This window comes from Columba livia, chromosome 3 (assembly GCF_036013475.1).
Source record: "Columba livia isolate bColLiv1 breed racing homer chromosome 3, bColLiv1.pat.W.v2, whole genome shotgun sequence".
Lineage (NCBI taxonomy): Eukaryota > Metazoa > Chordata > Aves > Columbiformes > Columbidae > Columba > Columba livia.
Window position 1 is genome coordinate 32,313,790 of NC_088604.1, and position 23,445 is coordinate 32,337,234.

Consider the following 23,445-nt stretch of genomic DNA (forward strand, 5'->3'; position numbering starts at 1 on the left):
GAAAAGGTTGGTGAGTCTGTCTGGGCTGGTTTCTGTAACTTGGTCAGCAAGGGTGCTCTTCTCTAAAACCGTGGGAGTTGTATGTGTATGCATGTATTTTACCCTTTTTTCAGACTAGAACACTGAGATGCAAACTGAAAGAATGTTCTTGGTAATACTTTCAGTTTGCATTTTAGTGTTTTCCAGTGCCTTTGCTGTCAGGGAGCCAAGGACCATGCAGCAGGGCCCTGTGGCAGAGCTGGCTGCAGCGGTGACTGACCTGGCACTGCACATGCATCTGAGACTCACTTTTGCCTTTGCTGTTATCATGGGCACAGGTCTTATCCCTTATTACTGCAAACATAGCTCTACGCTGGGGAACAGTCAGTGTTTGCAGACTTTTAATGAGCCAGTTGCAGCGTCATTGTGCTGGCTGTTCCGGGGTCCACCTTTGATCCCACTAGAGATGCAGGTGTCCCAGAAGGATCCAAGTAAAATGAGATGTCTTCCATATAGAATCATAAAACATTTTGGGTTGGAAGGGACCTTCAAAGGACATCCAGTCCACCCCCCCTGCCATGAGCAGGGACATCTTCAACCAGATCAGGTTGCTCAGAGCCCCGTCCAGCCTGACCTTGAATGTCTCCAGGTATGGGGCATCGACCACCTCTCTGGACAACCCATATACTATTTGTTTACTTTTACCTGAAGCCTTGTGTACCTGAATAACGTTTTAGAAGTCTATTGTATCCTCTAGCACACATTAAAAAAAAAGTGACTCCATATATGCTTTTTCACATCTGTTTAATTATAATTTTCTAACTTGATACTTGTGGGGTTTTTTTTTAAGACTTCTAATCAAAGTGAGCAGTTCAGATAACAAATGCAGCATTTGTGGACTTCATAGTAATGTATGAAATGTCTGGACTGATAAATAATGAGTGTAGTAGTACGTCTGTGTTTAGTAGTATGATATATTAATAGTATTTTTAACCTGTTTATTTTTATCTGTGCCTGAAATACTTTCAAGATAAAGAAGCCTTTTTATTATGCGACTAATGAGAGGATAATTCAAAGCAAAGTTGCTGTTACAAGTTAGAAATATTCTTCAGGTTGTTTAACATTTTGCAGTTCCTTGTTGAGAGAATGCAAATGAAGCAAGCCAGTAAGTGAAGACAAGTTGATGTTACACTCTGGTGTTGCTTCTTTTAAATTTGGCTTAAGGCATAAAATAACAGCTTGAGAAGCCAGTGCAACAACCAGTAACTTTTATGATTCATTTAAAGTAGTCACATTTTTAAGCATGAAGGAGCTTTTTGAGGCTATGCTTTTGATATTAAAAAAAATGTTCATAGGAAAGTGTGCCCTTAAATGCACTTAGGTTTTTCTGCCAGGTGCTCCTGTGGATTTCTTGGATCAGGAAAAGAACCTAAAAACTGCAGTGGTTTTTAATGTTATGTTATGAAATACCAATCAAGGGTCATTCACCATTGAGTTCTAGGAAAAATAATTGTTTGGCAACTTCTGTTATTCCTTACCTTACTAGTGTCAGTAAATGCTTGTTTATCGAGAAGAACCACAAGGAAGTGCCCCCAGAGCCTGTTGATTGTGCTGCAGTTGTATCTGTAGGGGAAGCAGATGGCTGATGACTCTCCGCACTGCTTTGCTCTGCACTCCTGCCCACCAGCCTGTCCTGCTGTCTGTCTGTCCTGCTGTCTGCCCGTTTTCTCCGCTCCCTGCACTTCAGCTTGCCGTCTTCCATCTCTGATTCCTTAGTGGACCTCTCTGCACCTTGGGGAACAGTAGACAAGCTGAAGTGAAGCTTAGTGAGCAGAGGCATCCGTGAGTTTGGTAGCTGGGAATTTGAAGATCCTACCACATTCCTGTGTACCTTTTAAAAATTACATAATTTAGAAAAGATTCTGCACTTAATATTTCCACTAATTAAATTCAGAATTTTGATTTTTTTTTTTTTTTATTTCTGTGGGAATTTTCATGTCCAGTTCAGATCTTGAATATTTTGTAGTTCAAATAAACATCTAAATGTTTTGATTAAAATGAAAATATGCAACATACTGGACACAGATTGACCCAGACCATTTCCATAGTTTCTGTGTTTAGTCTGTGGGGAATGTTCGCTATGGAGTTGGTTGGAGCTCCTTGATAACCTGCTACTCAAGGTTTCAGGGTGAAAGAAAAAAAGGTAGCTGATACCCCAGTGGCATGATTCTTCCTTTGATACTCGTGATGTTTCCTAATGATTCCCACTCTCTGCATATGTAGGAGAATTGAGGGACAATGACAGCTAACAACTCTGTGTTGCGCATTTTGTTAAAGTTGAGGTTAAGAAGCTTGTGCTAGATGACACCATATATGATTTTGAGCTACCACGTGGACTGCACAGGTTAATTTTTGTAATGTGCAAGGAACAGAAAATGTATAGAAATTCAGTGGGAGTGGGTTGTTGAGGCCCCTGAAGTTCCTGGAAGTACCAACCAAATGCAGAGCACACCTTTTTGCTGGGCTTGGTGGGACACAGGCATCGCGGGGAGCTGCTCATTAGCAAACAGGTATTTCTACTGTGACCTCACTGCAATTGAAAAACAGTTACTGCCTCACATTTTGCAAAGGTATTTGGGAGCCACAAACTTAATTCATTTTTATTGATGAATTCCAAGGCAGTATTGGTTACTCTCTTCTCCAAGCACCATTCTTTGAATATAAAGTTAGTAATTAAAAAAATGCAAAAGAGGCTGGATGAGTGGAGAATTAGTATGATTTTAATTAACAGGTAGCTCCATAAGCAGCAGAATTAGTAAAACGTGGCATTATGTTTCTGGATTTTTTTCCCGTTTTGGTGCCTTAAGGTGATCAGAGCTCAATCTGACGCTTTTTGTTCAGTTGTGGCATTTTGTAGGTTTCTCTCTTGTGCATTTCCAATGTGCAGTGAGGCTGCGTCGCACGCTGCACCTTCTCGCTGGCATGGGGTTTGCATGCAGTTTCTTTCCATTGCCAGGTCAGTTATATTCATTAAATATGTAAGAAGGTAACATTTTTGAGAATCCTCCCCTTTGTCAAGTCTGATCAAAATCAGCTACCAGGTTGAAAAGTTGATTTGCGTTGAGGAGGGGAGGCTGGAGTGTAGGAGCATGCACACAAGCTGCCTGATTGCAGAAGTCTTGTTTCCATAAGAATCCAGCTCCAGTGCCACTGCTGGCCTGTCTGCTGCTGAAGAGGACTAAACTGACCATATTTCCAGAAGCACACAGTAGCAGTTCAAGACTTTGTGGCACTTTTTTGAGAATATGCTTAGTTTGTCCAGGGGCAGCTGACTTGAATGAGCAGTAATAGTAACACCGAATTTCTTGTGCCGTAAACATGAGTTGTGCTTAGCAAGGAAAAGATGAGTCCTCTGTCTCAAAGGTTAACCTAAAAAAAATGCAAATCACAACATATTAAAATTGGCTTGTCACTTAGGTTTCACCCAAGGTCTTTCCACGGTGAATAATAACCACATTCCTGTTGAATGAGAGTTTTCCTGGAAAGATAAACGTCAGGTACCCCCACGCCTATTGCTTAATCCCTGTGGACAAAAAAGGTGCTGAATGTGAAGATGAGAAATCACACCGTTTTTCTTTTACCAGCCTGGAGAGATGTTGATGTTAAGCAATGATGGTGCTTTCTGCATAGCTGCCAGCATTTAGAAGTGTTATCCAAAGAAAACTCCCTAAATAAACTGGCTGCCCACTGGGCTGCAAGGAGTGAATAAACAGAGAGGGGCTGCCAAGAAGGCAGAGTACAGGGCCCTGCTTGGACCAGGCCAGATGTGTGGGGTGGATGGAGGAGCTGTAGGGGAAAGGGGCTTTGCACCTTCAAAAGCTTCCAGAAATGCTCTTACTCCTTGGGGAGCTGATGCAACCCTGCTGTGGGAAGTACAGTAAATTAGATTGCAGAAATACTTGAGACTGTGTGGGAAACAGAAAAAAAAATTAAATATACTCGATATTTTGTATAGTAAAAGAACACTTGAACATTTTTCTTCTCTATCTCTTTGCATAAGCCTTCTACTTTTTTGTTACTGAATTGTATCTTCTTTTTATTGATTTGGAAATGAGGCTTTATTAATCTTGAATGGAGACTTTCCCTTGGGTAACTGTTCTTTAGAATAACAGTTTAGTTGTTAGTGTTTTAACTCCACTAAATAAATTGGTTTTGGAGTAAATTATTTTAGTTTTTAAATCGGCATGTTTTAACATCAAGTGGTTTAGAATGACTTTGCTGATCTGCACTACACAGAAAATGCAATATCTTGCTTCAGCAGAATAACCTGTAGTCATCTCTCTTGATTAAATTTTGATCAAGGCTGTACACGTTGTTAATTATTATAGTGTCATTCACAACGTTGGTGGCAAAAAAAAAATCACATATTGGTGGCGAAGAAGGTTCCAACCAAAGTGGCTTTTTTATTTTCATTTCATGAGAATTATTAGTTTAAATTCTCTTATTTTCTTCTACTGATTTGTCGCTGTAACTGAGAATAACTGAGAAATACTTTTTCTCTTGTGTTGGTGTTCTCTTTTGTTTTTTTTACCCCCATAGCTTTAGCTCCAGGAGATTCAAAACTAGACTCTTGTTTAGAGGGTACAAAACTAGCGACAGCTTTGCAAAAATACAAACAATAAAAACAACAAAAAGAAAAACAACAGATGGGATTAAGTTACTGGTCTGAAGTAGGAGGCACACTTCAATAATCCAGAATGACCAAATGCCTTAGAAACAAGATGCTTAATGTTAGATACACAGGCTGGCTGATTAGCAAGAATGAAGAGATTGAGTGTATGTGAGCATGCACTGTGTATAAACTAATTAAGTTCTAAACTGAATTTAAATGTAAGACTTGATTGGCATAATTCACATACCTGAAGTTCAAAAAGCAGCAGTATTTTTGCTGCATCCCACCCCATGTGTTTGAATGTGTCATGTCTACACGTGCTGAGTGCCGGGAAGTTGGCAACACGACAAGGCACATCCCCCTTCAGGGTTCCTTCAATGGCTCAAGATTGTCTGTGTCAAATGAATTAGATGATACCCGCTTCTGGGCATGTCTCTACATCACAAAAAACGCCCATTTTATTTGTCATAGTTGGCATGATGGCTGAGAGCTCTAGGCAGAGGGGTTAAGAACTGGAGTTACATGGAAGCTGAAATGCCATTTTCTTCAAGAAAACGTCATTGAAAAGCTTGGATGGAAAGGAGGCTCTTGGAAAGAGGATGCTTATACTGGTTTTGGTTGGTTTTTATTTCTTTTTTCCCTCCACTAAAGGAAAAATATAATCACATGTCTAAAATAAAGGAGAAAAACAAGCAACTAAGAACAAATGCCTAGCATTCCTTTTTATTCTACACATACTTTCCTTGTCATTTTAATAAGAGAATACTGACATTTTAACTAGCCAGTTAGTAGCATTTTGGAGATACTAAAGAAAATAAATTAATGACAGAACATCTGTTGTTTAATCAATAATTATTTGTTACATACTGATGATTTTTGAAGGACAAGAACAGTTTCTGAAAGACTTAAGTAAATGCCTTGTCTTTTATCAGCAGTAAATGTGCAAGAAGTTAAACTCTGTGTCCCTTTTAGGTTTCTAAGATTTGTAGAGTTGTAAACATTCTAGCAAAATTGCAGAATGCCAACAGAATCCTATTAAAAATATTATTCTAAAGTTCTTTATAAAAACTTTTTTCCTATTTATGTTTTTATTGGCTCTCTGTAGGATATGGGTTCATAACCCAGTCATAATCAGTTCCACTCTGAAATTAGAAATGGGAATAAAGCCACTTTTCCACAAGTTAGAGAGTAAATGCTGGTTTTGTAGCAGCAAAAATGCAACTAATAATGGTTCTTTCTAAAGACGTGAAGTACACAAGGTGATGCATAAAAATGGTTATCTTGATGAAGTGTGGTAAGTCATTAAAAAATATGTTTCTATCTACATCTGTAAAGTAAAAAATCAGCATTTTGCCCACTTTAAAAGTCTTGAATATTGAAAACATACGCCAATATAATTTATATTTTCAGTTAACATTTTATATGCGTCTACCTCTAGAAATTTCTAGGGATTATTTAATGTTGTGGACTTCTAAAGCAATTTAAGCTGAAAACAAATACAAAGGATTGTGGAGCAGCTGTTAAATTATTTCTTAGAATTCACGGGGTTTTTATTCTTGGAATAAAAACCTGGAATTCAAGGGAACTGGAAAACCAGATGGATATGTGAATTCCTATCTTAACATGCCAAACTATGATCTTATGGGTATGCTTCCTGTGTTGGAATAAGTTGTATTTGCATATTCAGGTTCCTTGTTTAGACAATATGGATAGAAATACTCCAGTCTGGTTGTATTGTAGAGAAGTAAAAGATGATAAATTTGAAACAAGTGATTTTTTTGTGTTTGTAATTCATGTTGAAAATGAAAAAGCACAATCAGTGTGTGAATTTCTGTGCATTACTGAGCTGGGAGCTGTGCTGTGCGGAGAACCTTTCTAGTAGGTTTTTTGCAAGCTTGTCGCCCCAACATGCAGATTATTGAGGAAGGGCTTTGGTAGTGTCCTGGCCAAGGACATTGTTCTCTGTTGGTTCCCTTGGAGCCTCTATGGCAGCAAGACACCTTTGAAAGAGTCAAGGGCCAGCAGTGATAGTTTGTACACCATAAAAAAAGTCATTCCTGTCTATGTAGAGCTGGCTGAGATTCATGGGTGTCCCAATGGGCTGTAGTGTTGACGGACCTGAACCCAAACTCCAGCGAGGGGACTCAAAATGAACTTCCTTAAGATTAAACTCTTGCAGTTTCCACTTCTTTGTAGAAGGATAATTGCTGCAGGACCCTGGAGAAGAAGTGATGTCCAGCTTCTAATCTATGACAGTGCCATAGAAGAAAATATTTGCTCTCAAGCATCTCAAGGTAAATCAGTCATTAGGAGAATAGTGTGATTTGAACTAAATTATGTATGCTGAAATACTTGGAATCCTTTTGTTTTTAGTATCTAAAAAGTGTATACCAGAGCCAAAAACACTGTCTAAAAGGACTAATTTATGGCATGTTCATCAGTGGGGATTATGGAGATTATGATTTAAAAATTGTAAATAGACGAAAACGGACAGACTGTTGTGTAGTGCTTGGATATAATGCATGTATCTTTAGGCCGTAAATCCCAGTCAGATGCAAAAAGATCCATTCAAATAAAGTCATCGTGCCAGTTAATAATTTTTATATATATGTGTGTATATATATATAAACAGTAGTGTTAGGTGATGTCAGAGGAAAAATTGTGCTTTGTGACACACTGTATTTTGCAATAACCAAGATATGCTCACATTTGATATATGACAGACTTTGGGCTTTATTCCTCTTGACTATGTTGGTCCTTTGGCAAACTTGATCAAAGAATCTGTTTCAGAATAGTCAACAGAACCCCAGGAGCTCAGGTGAACTGTAATTCTTTGCTAGGTAATGGCTAAAACCATTTAAAGAAGGTTTGAACTGAGATTACAGCTCTGGCTCGAAGCTCCAAGCATGCTGAATGTGGAAAAACAATAAGGAGAAGAAGGTCAGTTTGATTAAAAACATGATGTTTTTTGCAATTTTAGTAGCAGAATATTGAGTACTAGAACAGTGGATATTTGAGACAGCAGATGTGTGCTATTGGTAGAAATGCTGGATTCAGATAAAATTGTTCATTGACAACTAGCAAATAGCTGTGCGGAGGCAGAGTGATGTTTGTGTGGGGTGCTTTGGCTCACTCCTTTATCAAGAGAAGGTGCTGATCTGCATTGCATGGTGCAGTGTAATGCACCTCAGCTTCCTTGTTTGCTGGTGGGATCTCTTCCTGCCGCTTCTCATAACTGGGTGCATTTCATGATAATGTTCTTTACTGAAGACAGTAAAATCGGTTCACCTCAGTAACCTTTGAGACCTCTTTGAGTATGGTCTACTTTTTGTCAAAGTGCAAATTTTCATACGTTCTATCCATGTTTCCTCTTTTGAAACATTTTGTGTGAGTCTTGTAGCAAAACCACTGTAGCTGTTTCCTCACTCAGAAAGCCATGTGTTAAGTTTTATTCTTCTCAATAGGGACCACAGTGACTATATCAATTTTTTCAACACTCATTGATATTCACAACCCCGGATTTTTATACCCACCACATTTTTTCTTCTAGGCATGTCTCAATCCTTTCACTCTTCCCTGAGTTTCAAGGCCTGTTTGTGCTTTTCTGCCTCTCTGTTTTTCTTCCTTTCTTACATTCACCAGGGGCATCTCTTTTTCCTCTTAATGGCTCTCATCTTCTTTCCACTTTATTTTCAGGATATCTTAGCATCAGTAGGCAGTACTTGGGTATTTTGCATGTCATTTAGTGCCATCTGTGCTAGTGATGCTCGCTTTTGTAAGCTTAACATGGCCGAGAAGAGACCTGCCATATGGCTTTTGTGGGTGTCCGTTGAATCTCAGGCTTCTTCTGCAGGGACTTTTAAATACCAGGGAAGAAATTGGAGGAGGCCATTTAACTTAGGTAGGTATGGAAAAATTTACCCTGGAGTAATAGTGAGAGCGCTACACATTTACCATCATTTTCGTGACTGGCAGCAAGTTTTTCTCAGCACTGTGAAAGAGTCCATGCCGAGGAAAAGCTGATGTGAGCCCCAGTGTGAGGACACTGGAGCAGAGGGCTCCTTCTTGGCACAAAGTGGGCTTAAAGCCTTGCGTTAAGATGGGTGCCTGCTGTGAGCTGCAGCACGATTCACAGTCCATTTATACTCCTTGGAAAGACAGCAGCATAACTTAACTCCTGCCTTGATGTTGAGCAGACAAAGCGTGCAGAGCATGTTGCTGGAGAACGGCATAAAAGTCAGGGAAATTCGGCCAGTCCATTGCCAAGAAAACAGAGACAGTTACCTTCAAAGACCATGGCGATTGCTTGTCCTACCCCCTCCTCAGCTCATTTATGCTGTGTGATTGAGTTAGCACTTCTCCATAGCTCGTTAAGTATAATGGTATTTAGCAATAATTAGAAGTAGTGGCTGTTGATGTAAGGGAGATGTTAGCGGTGCTGTGAGCGTGGCTGCCAGGCCTGTACCTCTGGCAGCACATTCGTTCAGCAACGTTGAACCCTGTCTCAAAAAATAAAACAAGAGCTCTGAAGTACATCCTGCTACTTAGTCTAGTAGCTGCTAAATTTGAACCTGACACTCTATTCCGAATAACCAAATGGCACAAATTGGCAAATGAGTTAAAACCAGACCTTCCTGCGTTTTGTGTTTCTTAGGTATACTGAAACAATTTCTTTTCAAAATAAGGAAGCTATCGTTGATTAAATATGACATACTAGGGCGTTAAGAAACGAAAAATCGGAGTTTGATGCTGGGAGCAGACGTTGGCTGCGTTGGCCCAGCTCTGATGGTCACATGTATGCTCAGCTTGGTCTTCCTACACCTTGAAGCTCTTGGCTTCAGCCTTTGGGTCTGTTGCTTAGCCCACTCTGTGTGCCTTGTCAGCAGGTTGTCAAGGTGGCATCCAACAACTGGGCTTTTAGCATATTTCCAAGATAAAGGAAGTTATGAATTCCTAAAAGCTGTCACTGTGTACTCAAAGTGTAGTATAGGTGTGCCAGGACAGCTAAACCCAAGTTTAGTTCTCTCTGAGACGAGGTATTTATTCCCCTTTTGTACTAACAGATCACACCATACAAGTCCGAACAGGAAAAATGAGTCAAGGGCATGTAAAATAAAATCAGAAATCCTCAGTATTTGCAATGTAGTTATGAGGAACATCCAGCAAATTGGCATGGTAGCATCACCCAAGTTGTATATAGATCACTGTTTTTCACATTATGGAAAGTCATGCAGTTCCATACAAAGGCTGTACATAATAAAAGAAAACAAATGACAGGGCACACACATTTCATATTCTGGGAAGAAATAGCATATATAAATGTTAATATAAATGTTAATCATGTCATATACCCCATGCCAAAGGGGTTTTGGATGCTGGGACGATTAGACTATGTAAAATCATGTTCAAATTACAGTAGAATTTATAAAATGACGCTAATGAAAAATTAGTGTTACCTGTCACATAAATACTTGCCATAATGAATGCAGATTGTGAGGCTGGAAAAATATCTTGCTTTAGAAAACAGCTTTCAATACACGGTGAGGCTAATATACTGTTCCTAAAGATAATATTTTTAAAATGAAAACTTTGTTGCTCTCATTTCCTATACCATAAATGTCAGTTGAAAAAAAAATGTTTTTCTTCATCTTTATAGTCTTTCAGCTTCATTACATTTACAAAAAGAAATCATCATAGCCAAATTACTAAGATATTTATTCTTTCAGTGGTGGAAAATTAGATTAAATGAACAAAAAATATCAATTCAAATTTTGATGTGGATTCGTGAAACAGTTGATGTAGAATATCTACATTTTCCCTGCATTTTTAAGAAATTATTGTAGAGTACGAAGCAATATCCTTGTTCCTTTGAAAACTGGGATTGTATTTTATAGCTTTTTTTAAGGAAAGTTAGATGCTTGTTAAATCAATCTATATTACCTTTCCAACTGTAGGCAATGCCAGCAATGCCATCAGTAGCACTTCCTGTAGGGAAATAGGCTTTTTACCCTTGAGTTAGTTCTGGGTCAGTGTAAAACAGAGCAAATGAAGATAGGTAGGTACAAATCACAGCAGAGAGTTACTGGATCTATAGATAATCTTCCAAATGTTTTTGGGGTCAGCGGTAGATGCATATTTGAAGCTTGTGCTGCTTCTTTATTGATATTGTGACTTTTTAACATGTATGGGGGGCAGGTTTAAAAGTTAGATGTTCAGCATAATCACTTTGTCATTTCTTTCCTCTTGGATTAGAGCTGCACCGTTAAATTGTCCACTACTGTAGTTTAATGAGTTGTGTGGGAAAGATTTTGCCATTAAAGGCTGAACTGAGAGCCATATCATGTCAAGGGAACATATTCATCTGTGAGGAATACAAAAGTATCACTGCTATCTGATAACTGGGCATTTTAAACATCAGTAGATTATGGTTTTGAGTGTCAGTGGAGCTAGACATTTTCAAATTGAGCGGTCTGGTTACTACACTGAAAGCTTTAGAGGTGGCCTCTGCTCAAAAGCTGTGTATACTTTATAATCTACTGACATGAATTAATAAAATTAAAAGACTATTAACCTATGTGTTCTGATGATAAACTGTAAGTAACTGGCATATTTGTGTGTTCGGCTCTGTCAGTTTACCTTGCTGCTTCATGTGGAAACTTCCCTGTCTGATGTGTGTTCTATGGCATGGAAACAAAATCAGAACAAGGTCTAGGTATCCAGACAGTCTAATTCTCTTTCGTTGTTTGTGTTTGTGTCGTCACTTAAGCCTGAAGGACAAAAACATCTCTGAACTCACAGAAATATGCCTACGAGTTTCATATATTAAAGCAAATGTTAATTCAGGTTTCTTCTGTGTTTTATACAATACTAATTTTTTGAGCTAACAGTGATGTTTTAATAGTGTTTATGCCTCTGTTATACTTCTGGTTGTCTTACACCTTGCATTATGCTTCTGCTAAAACAAAGGGCAGAATAACATTTTTATTCTGGGTTATTAGGAAGAGAAGGTGTTACATGTTATAAAACCTTAGAGCAATTGTTTGTTAGAGTACAGTTTCTTTAGGAGAAAGAAAGTATAACATTTGTAACTATGGAAATAATACTTAAGGGTAATGTTTTGAAAGAACCATCTTGCCATTCACTCCATCTATCCAACTTTTCTTGTTTGGTTTCTGCTTGCTTACATATGTGAAGTTTAGACGAAAAAGTCCTACACACAGATCTTTTCCTTCCAACCAGGGTGATCTCTTAGTCCGGATACATGATTACCAAATACACATCTTTGCATTACTTGAATGCACTTTCGGAACACCGTGGCAGCGGAGAATAGACCTGAATTTCCCCTGTAAGCAGCAGTCCCTGGGTCGCCACAGCAGTAATTCAGTCTCGGTGTCAGTAGCAAGCAACCCCCTCTTCCACATTTTCAGACAGACAGATAACTTGCAGTTTGTGTCCAGAAAACAAGGGGTGCCAGGGCCTGGCTCTACGACCGATGGTTCCCTCTCTCCTCCTTCACAGCTCCCAGTTCTGTTTTTCCTCTCCTGTGGTTAAACCCCTTTCTTGCTTCCACATCTTGTGGTCCCAGCTTCCACCTGGTGAGCATGTGGGACTTCCAAACTAGTTGTTCTCCATGGACACGCATAGGAGAGCTCCCAAAACAGCTGAGGAGATGGCTGGAGTATATTTTTGGGGTCTTTTGGACTTTGGGTGAAGTTGTCCTTCTACGCTTGTTGCATGTATGTCGAGTTAGGACTTGCATTCTTGCACTGCTCTTTTTTTGGTTTTTATATTTAAAAATAAACCAGAACCAAATGATGACATTTAAGTGTTCAGTCAGCTCTGCATCTGGAGAGTAAGCATTGCCTTTATTTGCAAGTGAAACTTCCAAGAGTTGTGGAAATAGGACTCATGGCAAAGTTTTGCTGTATGATATTATGTATCCCTAAATGACAGGCAACAAGAAGAAGGTAGCCAGAAAATACGTACAGACTTCTGACATTTTGAGGGTGACATTTGAAAAAAAGAAAAAAAATGCACTAGAGACAAGGATATATGGCACTTGTCTAGTGTTTTCATTTGGGATTGCTGAGTTGAAGTCAACACATTACTGCTTGGAGCTTGCAGAGAGGTTTAACCATCTGTACTCTCATGTTTCTATAGATGCATCTGGAGCCTAAAAGGCATAATGGGAGAACCAGTGCAAATTCAGGATGCTCTTTAACATTTTGATTTGCAAAGTAACTTTGGGCATCACACTCTACAGTCACATGGAGAAGGTTTTATTTCAGCAGCAATCCACACCTGGTTTGAAAAACAGCACTTACTACTAAGAACTGGTACAGAAGTATTAGTCAAAGTACAGTATAATTGTCAGAGTTGGGATATATTTGCTGGTGTAGAAAAAAAATGAATGAGAGATTTGTGCCAAGTTGTTTCAATTTATTATTAATACTTGAGCTACATCATGTTTTTTTTCGGTGTGCAATCTGCATTAAATACTTTGTTAGAAAAGGCTTTTTACTGCTAATTACTCAAACCTTCTCAGCTCCAGTTCATACAGGTTCTACCCAAATCAGAGAATAGTGTGGGAGTAAGGATGCTCTTGTGAGTTTGACTTTGCAGAACAGAGCTTTAATACTTTGCAGTCTGTAGCTTTAATGAGTTCTTCAGCTTACTCAGGTTTGCTTCAAGATCTGTGATTTCCTTGTGATGCACATTCATCTTTGTCTTCTTTATTGATGAATGTACATATCTTCTGGATTTTCGGCTTGCTGCAGGTTTCTCAGACGTTGTGGGAAGTATTTTTAAGAAGAGGATTAATATTTGATGGTTCAGTGAAGGTAAACAGGCTAGGGTTCTTAAAAGTGAAGTTATATTGAAAATGAGAAAAATGCTGTAGTTAAACGAAAGGTAAATCTTTGATGTTATGCTGGCACAGAACATCTGCAATTGCCATGCCACTTGGAAAGCTTTGCTGAGGGATAGGTAATAAGTTGAAAGCTTAGAAGATTGGCTCGAAAGCTTAGGCTTTCTGCGTGGTGCTCTGGGAAAAAAAACTCGGGATAAGCTGAGTGGGCTGTGATATTTTTTTGAGAAAAAGGCTTTTCATATACATGATGTGTCAAAACTATGAGAAAGATGCTTGAAGTCACTTTATATTTTATGTGCTTTCTTTTGGAGTTATTTGTTTTCTCATTTTTGCGGAGATATATGGAGCTGGGGGAGATATAAATTTTCTCAGGACTGGAGATGTCCGAGAATTGCGAACAGGCCTGAACACTTCACTGTCTGTTTCTGTATTCAGAAATGATGAATTCATAACGTGTAGTGTTGTACATATGCTCAGTTGTGCAACGTAAGCTTAAGGGCAATGAATGCTCTTTCTGTTTTCTAGCTATAGGTTGAGCCAATATCATGGACTGCTCTCAGATTGCCTGATGTTTCTCATTCGTGTCTCAAAGATGTGTGTTCAGGCATATTTTTTAGATGTGGGCCATGCTAGCCACATGTTTCCTTTCACCTGAATTATTATGAAAAAACATCAAGTAAAACATTCCAGCATACTTAAAAAAAAAAAAAAAAAAAAGAGAGAGAAGGAAACAGATGCTTTTGTTTACATTTAGCTACCACAAATAAATGAAAACAAGCAACCAGGAAAGAAGCTGTCGGAGTTGCTTCAGAGCAGAGGTTTGCAGTTGTACATGGGTCTGGCCTTTGGGAAGGACCCTGTGACTATCTACTAGCATTTGGTGATATTGGAAGCCGTTGAGAAGCAGGTTAGAACGTCAGGTGGATTTGGCCGGGTTAGTGACTCTGACACACATCGGCTGGAGCTGAGGAAGGCTTTCCGGAGCCTTGAGGGGTGCAGGGAGCTGGGACCAAGCCCCAGGCTTCTCCCTGGTGTTCGCTGTGGTGGCTGGATGCCAGCTTCAGTGGAGGAGCAGGTGCTTGGCAACGCTTGGACATCTGCATCAGGGATCACGGGGAAAGGAGCCAAACAGGATATTTGAGCAAGGTGTCTCTTCCCCCACCCCTTCTGCAAAGGTCCTCCTGTCTTTGCAGAGCCTGGAGCTCATGCACAGCTTGCCTCTAGACATTTGCTTTGCAGCTGGGACAGAGCTGTGAACTGATGTGTAGGCCTGGAGTTCTCTCACTAAAATTAATTACCAAAGGTAATTTTTATTGTAATCCATCATGGGATAACCAAAGAGAAAAAGGCTAAGCTGGCAATGGACCTTTATGTTGTGGTAGCGTAAAGGCGATGCCAATGGCATTTGCACATGTCTGCCTTGGCTTGGTTCTTAATTAATTAGTAATGCAGTGATGTTATGAGGTTGGCTGGATTTCTTTCCTTTTCCTGCACTTCCTCTGGCACGAGAACTTTTTCCTTCATGTTTTGTAGGGTGAGATGTTGCATTTCCTTCAAATTCAAGTCTGTAGCAGGGTCCAGGCTGATGTATTTAACTGGATTTTGAGCCTCTGCCTTTCCTCCCCTGGGAATGCGTGACGTATGATACTGTCCTTCTTGAAACAAATTAATGTAACAAAATCATTTCAATCATTCAATGATTTAAACAAATAATTTAAAAACAATGAGCAGACGTTGTGCATACGTAGTTCCCACCTAAATTAGACTGTACCCTAATTAAGATAAATTGGCTTTTCTCTTTATTTGCAGGAATTAGACTGAGTGAGCTTTTGTTCTCCCTTGCAAGACCTGGATGCTCCCAGGCTTGTGCGGCTGTTGCCATTTAGTCCGACTGACCCAGCTCAAGCTGATTGATTTCTGATTGCCACCAGGGCAGGGCAGTAGCAATAGGGAAGCTTCTTCTGACCTGACCTGATGAGAGGCTGAGGATTAACCACTTCGGTGCTGGCAGAAGGGGCCATGTTGCCTCTTTGGCTGGGCAGGGGGATCCGTGGCCCTGTGGGGAATAAGTGATTTGGTGACAGATCCAGAGGCATTATTAGTAATTGCTAGAAGATAGCACACTAGTGCCTGTCATGAAAGTGTATAGAATTTTAGAAAAGGCACATCTCAAAAGCTGACTATTATTATTAAATTTTATCTGATTCTGTGAGTCTACTCAGTTATGCAGGTGATGTGAGGAAAGCCACCTGCTCCTGAACAAGGTGATGCACCAGTTTTCTCCCTGCTGCCTTGCTTGCTAGCATGCATAAAGTAAGCATATAAGGTGTGGTGTATTACGCTTGTCCTCAGCCTTACATTGCTGAGGGAGAGGCAAGCCTGCTCATTTGCTTCAATACATCTCTGCTTTCATCCTTTTCCTCATTTTGCCATTTACTTTTGCCAAAAGGAGGGGATGAGACTGCAGAATTGGGAGAGATTTGGGTCACTGTGGCTGTGTCTGCAATGTATTGGGTAGTTCATGGGTAAGAATTAATTCTAATTATCTCTTTTTCAGCTGCCTACTGACTTGAATCTCACTTCCCCTTTCACATTAGTCCTTCTTTTATTATCTTTTCCTTCCCTTGACCTCTAGAAAGGTGCTTCCTAAATTAATATTTTAACAGGCCTGTTGTGGATGTGTGAGCCAATTTACACATTGTCCAGAGAAATCAGCTGGGTTAAACTGGTACCCAGAGATGCACTTGGGGTGCTTTCCTCCTCCAAGGGCAACTCTTAGGGTTCTTCTCACTTGTTGCTGATCACACAGAAACATAACTCCTTTACAACAGGCATTAACAACATTGCCTACTTTTATCGCTAGTTTTATACAATAATAGTTCCCTAAAACCTTTGACTCCTATTAAGACATGCACACCATAAATTTAAGCATGCCAAAATTAAGATCCTGTGTGATAAAATTAGCCAAGAACATGTTGAACAAAGCCACCCCAAAGAAATGCAACACTTGCAGTCAGCTCACAGTTTCAGTTGAGCTGCCAGGACGTTAGCATACTTGTAAAATTTGAGGTTAACAGTGTTTGTAAAAATTTGTATTGCTTTGCATCAGTTGCTGAGCTGGAGCACACAAACATTATTATAAATAAACAGTTTTGCATGCCGCTGGGAATTTTATGAAAATTTCTTAGCAACTCCTGTTTGCACATGGTAATCGTATGTCTTTCTTATGCACACACAAAATATGACCTGGGTGTTGCATCCTTTCATTGCACGTCCTCAAACTCTTAAATGTGTTTAGAGGGTAGATGTTTTCAGAAAAGATATATATCATTTTTGAACAATACAAATCAAGCTTGCAGTGTGAAATATTGCAGTTTCTCAGTTTCTTCCACCCAAGTGCACAGTCTAAAAATAAAATTGCTGGCAAGGACTTAACTACAATAGCATAAGGAAGTGTCTCCAGAATAAATAATTAAACCAGCCTTTAGCTAAAGCTTTGGAGTAAAATAAATGAGAAGTAAAATAAATCTGGGAAGCCACATATTTGAAAGGTGATACGCTATGGCTGGGATGTCCAATTGATCAAGACAAAACATTTTGCTGAATGTTACTTGGAACTGTTCTGGAAACCCTTATGATACCACATTTTCCACAGCACAGAGGCCATTAAAACTAAATTACTTGGAAAAACTGTAGCCACTAAATTATGGATATATTAGCACCTAAATATGCAGTACTAAAGAATTCTAACTTTGTAAACAAATAAATAATTTTGAAAACAAAAATGAAAATTAACTCTGAGATAGTTTATATACTAGGATGTCTCAGAGTAACCATGACAACAGTCAGGGCTTCATGTTCATTTGCTGTATCTGAGCATGTACATCTTTTTCTTAACTGCAGAAAGGAGTGTGAGGGACTGCTGTACAAGCACTATAAAAAATAACTATGCTTTTGTTAACTTACAAGTGAGAACAGAGACATGGTACTGTAGGTATATTCCTATGCTTATCAAACAAGGTTTGTTTTGTTTTGTTTTATTTTTTAATTATTTCTTTTTGTTTAGTTTGTGGTTGGTTTGTTTTTGTTTATTTTGTTTTCCTGTCAGTGTCAGAACTATTTGTTACTCATAGTGCTGTATCCCACTGGCAAACTAAAAAATGTTTATTTTTCTGATATCATTAAATATTTAAATATTTTTAGAACTGGAATTTTTTTCTTCAGTTCCATTAATTTTATGACCAACAAAATAGAGCTAACCTACGTGTGTATAAATATTTTTTTAATACAAAAAAATGGATAGCATTATGTTTTGTTCTTCACAAAGATAAATTTGAAGTTAAAATAAAAAGGACTGTCTTCTTCTATGATAAATGTTTATATTTTTCAGCAAACATCTGAATTTTAAAAATAATCTGTGTATAAAAATAAACATATCCAAATATAGTGAAACTAGCCTACCTTCTAGGAGAAATGCTTTTGTTTTTACTCACAGGAAAGTAACAAAACAGTGATAGCATAAAAGCATGTTGAGCCTCTAGCGATCAGGTTGACAGAAGTGTCAGGATGTACTTTGAATGCAAAGGCGATGTGGTAGCCTGAAGAAACAGAGCAAAACATCCCAGGCAGTTGGGCAGCCTGTTGAGATGTGATACGGGACCTACAGCAGACTCACACCTTCTGCCTGGCAACACAGGGCCATAAAGCAAAAGAATCAGTAAATTCAATCCAATAAAGTGAGTGTTTTGTGGCCCTACAGTGTGAGAAGCCTTTCACCATTTTGGCATACTCTGCATAATAAATCTTCCGTTCTGGTTGGCAAATTATCAAAAACAATGTCCTACAAGTTGAAAAATTCACCAGATTATTCATTTACTATGATGTGAAGTTTTTCCATTACTAATGAATTAAGTATTAAAATCAAAACAACTCCAAGTTCACTGTCCAATCTGGAGTACACATTTCTCTGCAAGCAAGCAGCAAGAATGCTTTTTTTTTCTTTCCCCGCTTTGTCCAAATGAAGAGGAGAAAAAGGAAAAAAAACAACGCACAATAGCCAGTGCAGTAACAAAGACTATGTTTTGATGATAAACTTCTATTTTACTTGTTTTAAGGAACTACTATCTCACAGACAAAGAAAACTTCTAGTTAGAGGACATGCTAAAGGTGCATACATAAGTGGTCACACACCATCAATGGTGAGTTTTATAGCTCTAACTTCATGCTTCAAGTTTTGCTTTTTAAAGCAGTATCTCTGCTTGAAGTGGTATAACTGCAAACAGAATTAATTCCCATATTTTAAGCCAGACCTTAAAGATAGAATTATCACTGGTTAAATGCTGATTATATATATATATATATAGATATAGATATATGTAATTTTTTAATTCTCTGGAGTCATTACAGTTTCTGCATACTTCTAACATATTGGTTTGCTTCTACATTTTTTCAGGCTTTGCAAATAATACTTCCATTGCCTATCTACATATTTATTAAATGGAACCTGGGATGTTTCGTCAGTTTCAAAGTTGAATACGTTTTTTTGTGGGTTCCCTAACCATAGCATTGTAAATCCTGGCCTGTTGTGACTAGATTTGTGTGACATTTTTTTCATCAGTAGTCAAAACATCACTTTAAAGCTGTTTGCAAACATGTCCCCAATTTGATGAGCTGTTGTGTCAAAGAGGTTGGTTGGGTTTAGATTCAGAAAGTAACCAAGGATGAATGATTGTGGTCTCTGGTTAGTCGAAATTCTGTCCTTGTATTTTCCTGCAGTGAACTTTAAGCTAAAAGTTCACCAAACATTTTAGGGGAGGTTGTCCATCTCTTCTGTGTACCTTTACATTTGGTAGAATGGAAACTTCATGGAAACGATCATATCCTGCTTCTTGGGTAGATCTGTTGGTCTGTTTATCAGTAATTTTTAAACTATTTTGCATAATACGGAGCTGCTTGGATGTTCCTGTTGCCTCTGCTGACTGCTAGGGCATTGACTCTGACTTTGGGGAAGCTCAAGATTAATATCCAGTGTCCTCCCAGAGGGGTCTGGCCGCAAAGCTGTCACAGAGCTGAGAAACTCTTGCTGTTTCATCCTCATTTTACAAATCTAGTCTTTTATTGTCCCAGTTATTTTATTCTCCATGTGTCCAGAAACAGGCATTTTTCGGGTGTTTTTGTCGTTCAGCTTGGAAATAATTTAAAATGTTGCTTCTCTGTCTTTGAGCAAAGAGCCAAAAAGTTTTTTTCCAGTTGACCCCACAAGGCGGACTGAAACCAGAGAGTGAAACTGAAGCTTTGCATGAAATACCCCTCCCCAGCTTCAGTTTATCGTTTCAAATTGTAAAGTATCTGCCTGAATACTACAGGGTGTTTCAAAAACATGGACCCAACATGTTACAATTACACAAAAATTTACAAATGGTTTAATGAGTTGTCAAGTTTTTGTAACCTTACTACAAATGCTCTGTTTTCCCTCCACCTGCTGTACGGACTCTTAAGAGTTTCATTCATGGGCGGTTCATGGTTGCAGAGCGGTAGTGATTTCAAATTGGGTCCATTTTTTGGAAACACCCTGTATTTTTGCACCCTTAATTCTGGGCCAGTTCTTTAGTGACCATCATGATTTTGTGGCCTGCATGCTTAAGACATACCCTTTTAGTGAAGTGCACCAACCCGGAACAAAATACAGTATGCATGCCTTTTTAATGTTTGCAATGACAAAAGCACTTTGCTCTGCTTCTGGAAGCTATCTTGAAAAATGCGAATTAATAAATGGATCAAATCCTTGCAACAGGTCCAATTTTCTCCAAACAAATTGACATTAGTGATCATTAATATCATACTAATGTCGTACTAGCTCTAATTAGGTCCTGCTGCGCTATGTGATATGTGCCTGTAATAATAGAAAATATGATAGTATTTCGCTTCCTCCCATTTCCCAGCAACGCAGACAGCTCTGTTGATTTGAAATCAGTCTTACTGAACATGAGGTCTTTGATAAACATGGCAGTTCCTTTGTGCGTACGTGGCAGACTCACATAACCAGCATTTTATCATCAGCGCGAGGTTTGAGGTAAGTCTGACTGTCACAGTTAAATAGTAGTGAGACCTGTACGAGCGGTTTTGCTCTAAGTGCAGCCCGGGAGGCTGGGGATTTGTTGCCCTTTCCACAGGCGCTGGGGGAATTGTCCTGTATCCATATGGTATTCTTGATTAAGATGTATTAGGCAGATTATCCAAGTATAATTGTTATAATTGTATTGGAACACACTTATTGCAGACTTACAAAACTTGTTGAGAATTGAGCAAACAGTACAGTTCCCCTTAGCTGGATTTCTATCGCTCCGATAAAGACTATATGTCATTCTAGGTTACATGTTTGGGGAGGGTGATAATTACTACCATATCTGTCAGCAGCATTGCAGTGCTTTGATAAAAGGCTATTCTGCTCACAATCAAATGACTAAGAAGTTATTTTTGGCTTTGTTTATGGAAAAAAAGACATTTTGTGAGATTATAGTTGGAGTCTGTGGAGCAAAAAAGACGAATAGTTTCTTGGCGTCGTAACTTAAGGAGAAACAGGCAGAAGAACATCTGAGATCTTCAGTCAGTTTGGGGAGCTGGTGCTCTGAAGATGTGAGTGGCTGTATGCAAATCCTCATCATGCTTGTACATGGTTAAAAAGTAACTACTTTTCCATACTGTTCTGCATGAGGATGAAGCATCATGTTGGAAACTGAGTGCTTCAACCATCATTGTTGTTTCACAGCATTGTAGGATTGTTATTCCTTTGTTCATCTCCAACCAAATTGACATATCACATTGTGTCAGGAGTGAGGACCCCATTCTGGACAGAAAATCTAGTGGGATATTATTAACAGTTGTGGTAATACAAACTTTAAAAATGTTAATCTATGAGTTGCAGAAGTGAGGTGTTTTTAAGCAAAAATGACCTTAGAAAGACAAAATTAGATGGGAGAAAATACAATGCCAGACATAAAGCTGGACTTGATGGGGTACAAGAGGAGTGTAGTTTTCCCAGATGCTATTTCAGGAATAGATTTAGAGTCATCCATGCAAGTGGGACTGAGGCTTTTCCTCCATGTCTGGTAGCCTCTGAACATCATACCAGTGCATTATTGGAAGTATCCACAAACAGAAAGATAATCTGTGTCAAGAGACAGTCTCCAGCTAGTTCCAGTTTGCAGTAAACTTAAATTTATTATTAAATTAGAACTTTTTAAACATTTAAGCAAACTTCAGAGCAAAAAAGTGCCTTCCTTTTTCATTGCAAATAGAACTCAAGTTATTGTCTGGTTATACATAGTACAATTCCATTATGCATAGACTGCTTGAATGTCATGCTTATTTTCATGAACTTTTTTCGTATCACCCTGGTTCCGTGAGGGATCACTCTTTTCTTCTGTGGTTGATCCTGGATGTGTATTTGGCTTTGACTGGAATACAGGGCTGTCAGAAATCAGGGAGGTCTTCCAGGCAGCGACTCTGTTGCTGGGGCCAGAAGAAGATGCTGAAATGTGAAGTGAGGCAAATTCAGAATGACCAGGTCTTGTGGGGCTCAGGACCAAGTACAGAAGTTGCTGTCCCACAAGGTGCTTGGCTGTCATGAGCCAATTTACTCGCTTTTGTTTTGGGGCTGTTTTAAGAATGAGTTATTCCTGACACCAGAGACTACAGAGAAACTATTGTATGGTTTCTTGTTTGTTGAAAAGAAAGTGCTATACTGATTAGTACAGTGCTGGAAAGCTGGGAAGCTAAAAGATTCACATCACACACACATCTTTTTCAGGAGGCGGATATAATGTGTGTATGTGTACGTGTGTTGTGGTATGTAACAATCTGAATTGTTTTTGTCTACTTTATTCAAGTAAGTTTGTGTTTGTTTTTTATTTTTCCATAAACTTTTTCTTCCTGTTTAAAATTGTGACCTGTCAGTCAGCATCTACTATGGTATACTATTTATGTTTTGTTTCAGAAATGTTTAAGTGCTACAAATTTTAGAGCCAGCGTGTTTGATGTACCACCAAATGTGAAAATTTCTGGCTTAACCTCTCTAGTCTGTTCAGTGGATAAAGAAATAGCATTTTTGGCTTGTTCAGTTCAATACCTACAGAGATTCATTTGGAACTGAAATGCAGTTGCATTCTCTTTAGTTTTACATATAAAAACATAAGTCTCTTTTAATCTTGAATTCCTTAAAGATGTGATCATCAGGACTTTCAGCTCATTTGGCTGAAAATGAGACTTTTTTTTCATTTATAGATAATTTTCCTAAACTGTGTTTAAATGATCTTGAGGAGGGAGGAGACTGTGTGTGTGTGCATGACTCCAGGAGTCTGATAAACATATGTAACTATTTTTAGAACATTATTTTCTACATTTTATGATTCTAGTTTCCATCTGAATGCAGTCTGACACAAATTACTAAAAAAAAAGTACTGTTTCAGTGTTTCATAAATTAAAATGCAAAACGTCAGCAAATGAATAAATTTTCTGATACAAAACTGTGTAAATATGTTTTCATTTATATATAGCTTCTCTGTGTGTGAAAATATGTTTAATCTGTGTAGCCTCCTGGTTAGCAAAAGGTAATGCCAAAAAGTTGTGGTTAATTGGAAACCAACAAGTTTTAGTAGGTAACAATCAAGAAAATAGATTTCTCTTTAGGTAACAAAATTAAAGAGCAAATATTCAAGAAAATATTTTTATACATTTAAATAAAGGTTTCCTATTAATTCAAAATCATTATCTTTTTAATTATTAAAGTCAGTTCTTTAAATTGATCCACAAATGTTGTGTTACCTTTGACACTTTAATTATAACAAGTAAAGAAAATATTCAGCTTAAAGATAAGAGGATTAGATGGGGTATTGAAACTCGTCTATAATTGACTTTCCTGAAAAGT

General features: G+C 38.5%; 1 protein-coding gene across 5 annotated transcripts in view; it reads left to right on the forward strand.

Annotated features, from left to right (window-relative positions):
- The window catches only part of KCNQ5 (potassium voltage-gated channel subfamily Q member 5), a 284,367-nt gene that overhangs the window by 21,070 nt on the left and 239,852 nt on the right, over positions 1-23,445 (forward strand). The window contains exons 1-2 of one of the 5 annotated variants that reach the window (XM_065055275.1): positions 1-18,718; positions 20,462-23,445. The exon at positions 1-18,718 is cut by the window's left edge and continues 20,184 nt beyond it; the exon at positions 20,462-23,445 is cut by the window's right edge and continues 11,713 nt beyond it. The gene's annotated coding sequence lies outside the window, so the exon portion shown is untranslated. 5 annotated transcript variants of the gene reach the window in all.